The sequence below is a fragment of the Poecilia formosa genome, unplaced genomic scaffold (assembly GCF_000485575.1).
Source record: "Poecilia formosa unplaced genomic scaffold, Poecilia_formosa-5.1.2 Scaffold316, whole genome shotgun sequence".
Taxonomy (NCBI): domain Eukaryota; kingdom Metazoa; phylum Chordata; class Actinopteri; order Cyprinodontiformes; family Poeciliidae; genus Poecilia; species Poecilia formosa.
In genome coordinates, this window is record NW_006800255.1 from 109145 (window position 1) to 115325 (window position 6181).

Here is a 6181-nt window from a genome sequence, read left to right on the forward strand (position 1 = left end):
AAGGATGATATTTCACTTTAGTGGTGGAAGAACTTCGCATGTCATGTTTATATGATTTTAAGCAGCCTGTTCTCAGAAGAGTGACAATCTTCTTTATACACGTAAATATTTTTTTTTACAGACGTGTGGGAAAGTTAGTTTATATGATAGCTTTCTTTAAACATCTACTAGCAAGAGAATTAGACTTTATTGCTTTGTTGATACAATAGTAATAGGCCAGTGCCTCCATTAGGATTTTTGTCCCATTACAGCCAAAGCCCGCTGTAATGGGACTTCCACCTCACAGATCTGCCTGTCTGTGAGGTGGAAGCTCAGAAACTGCAGCTCAGAGGAGGAGCTATGCCTTGAAGGCGGGGCTAAGTCCAACCCAGGCAGATTGCACAGCTGAATGGTTGCCATGGAGATTAAAGGGTTTCTCAAACTTCCCTGAATGATTCAAAGCAACACTCCAGGTATGTTTTTGATGAAGGATAATGTCATGATCAAAGGTAAAAAAAGTCAATTTTACATAATACTGCCCCATTAATTAAACCATGGTCATCACTGCTCCAGTAACTCTACTGTTTGGACTTTTGTCCTCTGTTAAAAATGTTTCCTAAATATACAAAAAAACATATTTGAAAAGTAAAATATATTATTACAAGGATGAGTTAAATGTTTTTTGGCAAAACCCAATAAATGTGAGCAGCAGTAGCCTATTTTATTTTATCCCTGGGCCATCCAGAGAGCGGGGCCCATAGACGCCGTTTTTGCTGTTTACTACTTAAGAGTCAAGGTGGCATTTCAGCCGGTCCCCCACGTGGTGTTGATTATTCATATCAACTCTGTGGAACAAGGGAAGAAAAAAGTCAAGGAAAATGGCGCTGTGATGAAAGAGGGCGAAATATTGAGATTAGAGGAGGGAAATATTGGAACAGAATGAAAATAATATACAGTGAGAATAAATGTGTGGAGTGTGACAGAAAGAAAAACACAGCTGTAGGATTAGAAGAGAGAAAATGTACAAAGGAAGTGGAGGAGAAATGTACCTGCCAGCTCTGTGCCGCCCATCCTCAGGCCATCTGCTTCCCTACATCAAGGGCTTTGCATTGATTAGCATGCTATTACACCCTTCAGATGGGGTGTGTCCTGTGTGTTCATTTATACAAGTGTGTGCTCTCATACATTTTGCACGGGTGTGATGCATTGGTGTTTGTGCAGCCATTGGTCTGTGTGTGCGTGCTCGTTGGTGTCTGACCATGCCTGTTCTGTGTGATCTTGTGGGACTTGTTTGGCCATAATTACACCGGTGCATTGAGGGTTTCCTGATGAATGCCAGAGGGAGGGCAGGTTGAGGCTCTGAGAGGAATGACCAGGGTTACAGATCAAGAAGGTTTCCCCCTGAGACTTGACCCTGATTATGGTTTGACATGTGAAAGAATGGCACAGTGGGGTTGCTCAGGACAGATTTTAATGACTGTGAAAACGAAGAGATCACCTTTTATGCCAAATATGGTAAAGGTAAAGGAAACAAGGGAAATTTTCTTAATGAAATACTTTGGCAAAACACTGGTACAAATCCTAAGTGGACAGGCCTTTCCACATGGAGTTTTGACCCTTTGCAACTACAGCTCTTTATTACACAAGACACCATGACAGATGTTGGGATTCAGGGACTGTGATTATCAGGTCTGGAAGCAACCTTAAAGCAGTGCAGGCCTCTTTAATTGTTTTGCGGCTAAGTGTAAACGGCTAACCTGAATTAATAACAGAAGCAACATTTGACAGCACAGCACAACTTCCTAGTAAATGTTGTTATAGAGACTTCTATATTCTATTGCTTTGAATATTTAATAATGTCGACGACAGAAATACAGTTAAGTAGCCACTTGCTAATACATAACAAGGCCTTTTGTGTGATTTTTGTGGCGGGATGGGAATTTGAGATCTGTTGCAGCTACAATCACACCCAGATACACACACACTGTTGGCAGAAGGACACAGCGCCAGCTGCAGTTGATCCGTCTCAAGCCAACAGGATCTGAGCAGCAGGCCTGTGATCTCTTTCATGTGAAAACACACACACATACACTCAGAGTGGCTGTGTGGGATACCTTTACAAGCTACGCTGTCGGGTCGTCCCGTATTCCCCCCAACGGGGGGAAGGGGCTGCTTTTTTAACCTCTCACATTTTATTTGTAAAAAGTAAGCATTTGGATAAGTGGGACATATTGATTTCTTATTTGTCTTCACAACCAGAGGGAAGCATAAAATACTGCATTAGGAGAGAATTGATGCAAAAATGATGAAAGCGAAACAGAAAAAAACATTGGTGAGGTTAATGCCTCACCACTGATTAAATTTATGCTGTAAATCCTAAAGTCAGTGGACCTGAGCATTAAATTCATATGTCTGGAAGCTAGCAGGGTGAAGGCTACGGGACACAAGCAGATCCATGTTTCAGATCCATGCTAAAGTCACTTTCAATACAACTACAGTGTATTCAAAGTGTATTGACGACAACGGCTAAACCTGGAACTTTTCCCCAATCAGCATCCAAAAATACCAGCAATTTCCAGACAGCAGAAACTGGCTGTATTTAATAGTTAATGTTGAGTAAACAAAACCTTAATATCTGTAGCTGTTCTGTTTCTATCCTCTTAGGTTTATTAAGAAACAGAAGAAACAGAAACATGAAGACTAAGAAACAGCTGACAAGTCAGGGAGAAAGTAGTAAAAACTTTTGAAACAGGATTAGATTAGAAAACAATATTCTGAGTCTTGAATGTCTCACAGCCCTCAGTTCAGTCCATTCTCGGACAACGTAGAGAACAGCACGACTCTATACCTACCGAGACCCAAACTGACAGCATGGACAAGCAGAGCATAATTCAGAAAGGGGGAAAGGTTGATCTGGACAAGCTGTAGAGAAAACCGGTTCAGGTGGCAGCGATTGTCAAGTGGACAGCTGTTCCTCGTGTACTAAACAAATCTGATCTTCATAGGAGAGTGGCAAAAAATCATTATTGAAAGAAATCCAAAAGTCACAGCTGAACTTTTTGTCTTCTGTGTGTGTATGAGGGGGAAAAACCCAGTATCATGAACACATCAAACACACATCAAAACATATTCATATATCAGAACAGCACAGTCACACACACATTTTATTGAGATTAACACTTATTTGAGTGACAAAATATTTCAGATTTATATTTGTGGAAAAGAGTTTACAGTAATTATCAGACTCCGATGGACCATATTCATGTTTGTGGTTGTAGAAAAAAAAAAAACATTCAAGGAGAGTTACTTTTTCAAGGTGCTGTAGAGTATATTTAGGTGAAATTTAATATGTTTTCTGATGCTGACTTTCGGTCACTCAAAGTCACAGCCTCAATTCAAACAAATATCAGAGATTAATGAGCAGAACATAGAGAAAAAGGCCAAACTAGACTGGGTGACATTTGGCAAATAACTGACTCCTTTAATGACATCAGTATGGGCGCTGACACAGATCAACAAGCTTTGATGTTGGTGATTTAGTTGTAAAAATCACATATTTAAAATGACCTCACTGGCTTCAAAAGGGAGTCAAAATCATTAAAGATCACACACACACACACACACACACACACACCGTGTGACCTCAGTCAGCTGATGCCTCAGACTTTATCTGAAGCCTCGAGGATTCTTCGTCTTTTGATATTCATACCCCGTGCTTCACGTTTAATGATCGCAAATGCAGCTTAACCGGAAGGTATGATCAGACGAGAAGACCTGCAAACATAATGATGAGCTGCACCAGGCACCGAACGGCCCACAGGCTAATAAAAACGCCTTGTACTAAACAGTTACTATTGATTAAGTCTTAGCCTTTAAATTAATTGTTGTTATAAGATCAATCTTAATTTTATCTGGAGACGTCGGCCCCTGCACCTTCATCAGTGCTCCGTATGGTAATTTTCTTTGTTTGGATTAAAGCAAAGAATATTAAAGAAAACAAAGAAAATGTTAGGAATTTACACAATGTAGTCCCTAGAAATTGTTCAATTTGCTGGTAAGAGGAATTTCACAGTATTAATCTGAGTGTAAATATTGCGATTTACACTCAAAGCTGCATGGTACACCTTAAACAGTTAACAGGGATGACAATTCAGCCAATCGCATGGCAGTGGTGCATTGCATTAACTAGTTGTAATGAGGATGTCTTGCTGACGTTCATATTAAACATCACAAAGGAGGAGAGAGAGAATTTAGGTGACTTTGAATTGTTCAGTCCACCAATGGTTCAAACTTACAAATATTTGAGATCCCCCTTTAAGAACTTTGCATCTCCAGAACCAGAACCAAACATGGAGGAGCAGCATTCAGCTTCTGTGCACCATAAATCTGGAGCAAACTTCCAAAAAACTGCAAAACTGCTGAAACACTGAGTTCATTTAAAACCAGGCTAAAATCTACAGCTGTTTAGAGTTGGCTTTGATTCCTAATAACTGTAACATTGATCAATATATTTGATGTGCATTTGCTTGATAATTTTGATAATAGCAAACATCACATCACTAATTGCTTGTTTCATAACTGGTAACTGTATTATGTTTTTATGTTGTAAAGTACTTTGAACTGCCTTGTTGCTGAAATTGCTTTGCAGATCAACTTGACTTGGGTTGTGGTTGCAGCCAATCAGAAACCATTAACATGAGTTACTCCCCTGGATTGGCTGTTTTGCAAACATCAGCCAAAAGTGTGTCAAGTAGCGTCTTTCAGGCAAGATATGCTTGCCTGAAAAATCTGCCAATGGGTGGATTTACTACAAATAATTTGAAACTAGGGCTGCACAGTGGCACAGTTGGTAGCACTGTTGCCTTGCAGCAAGAAGGTTCTGGGTTTGATTCCCAGACCAGGGTCTCTCTGCATGGAGTTTGCATGTTCTCCCTTTGCATGCGTGGGTTCTCTCCAGGTACTCCGGTTTCCTCCCACAGTCCAAAAACATGACTGTCAGGTTAATTGGCCTCTCCAAATTCTCCCTAGTTGTGAGTGTGTGTGTGTGTTAGTCCTGTCTGTCTCTGTGTTGCCCTGTGACAGACTGGTGACCTGTCCAGGGTGACCCCGCCTCTCGCCCGGAATGTTAACTGGAGAGGCACCAGCAACCCTCCCGACCCCACTGAGGGACAAGGGTGTTAGAAAATGGATGGATGGAATTTGAAACTATGCTTCAAAGAAAAATCCATGTATATTTGAATCAACAAATAGAGACAAATAGATGAAAAATTGACACCTCCAATAAAGCTTAAAAACAGCTTAAATATTCAAATAGTCTGGCCAAAAATTGGCATAAACATGAAGTCATATAGTGTATGAAGGTAGTGTTATAATGGTGTGAGGGTCATATTCTTGGTACACTTTGCTCCCCTTAGCATTTGAATGCCACACCTTACCCAAATATAGTTGAACATTTCAGTGTTTGGCAAGAGATTACTACTTTATGCAGGATAATGCACCACGAAGCAAAAGTCATCTCAAACTTATTTTATGAACAATGCATTGACTTTACTATATTCATGTGACTTCCACAGTCACCAGATGACGATCTAGGACAGCACCCTTGGGATGTGGTGGAATGGGATAATTTGCACCAGTGAAAATAAAACCATGATGGCAACTGTGGGTTCATATCTGTGTATACCCACATTTCTGATCAATGTTTTAGACGGCATTAAACCTACAGCACAAAAGCTTAAGGCACTTCTGAAGGTAAATAGAGGCCAATGCAGTTATAGGAAGCTGTACCTAATAAAATGGCTGGCAGAGACAGACAACTACATCGATAAAGCTCATAATGGCATTGGCTGCGATTTGCAAAAGCACTTAAACAAGTAGTACTGTGGAAACTAAAATATGCCACCATAAAATAGGAGCAGTACCATTTTGTTAGGCAGGTCCAGTGAAGTCTATAAAGAATCTTACTGCAGTAAAAAAAAAACATTTGAAAAACAAAATTTTATTGAAGTTGTCAAACAGTTCTCAAAGTTTTGTAGCACTACTGTTTTGCAACGTCTGTTATCACGTTGGTCCTTAAAGAGCTTCTTTTCCCTGTTGGGGTACAGTGGTGAAAGTGAACTGTATTATGTCACTTTTACATTTTTGAGATTGTAAAACTTATTTTACTATCATACAAAAATAACCAAGTAATAATAAATGGAGT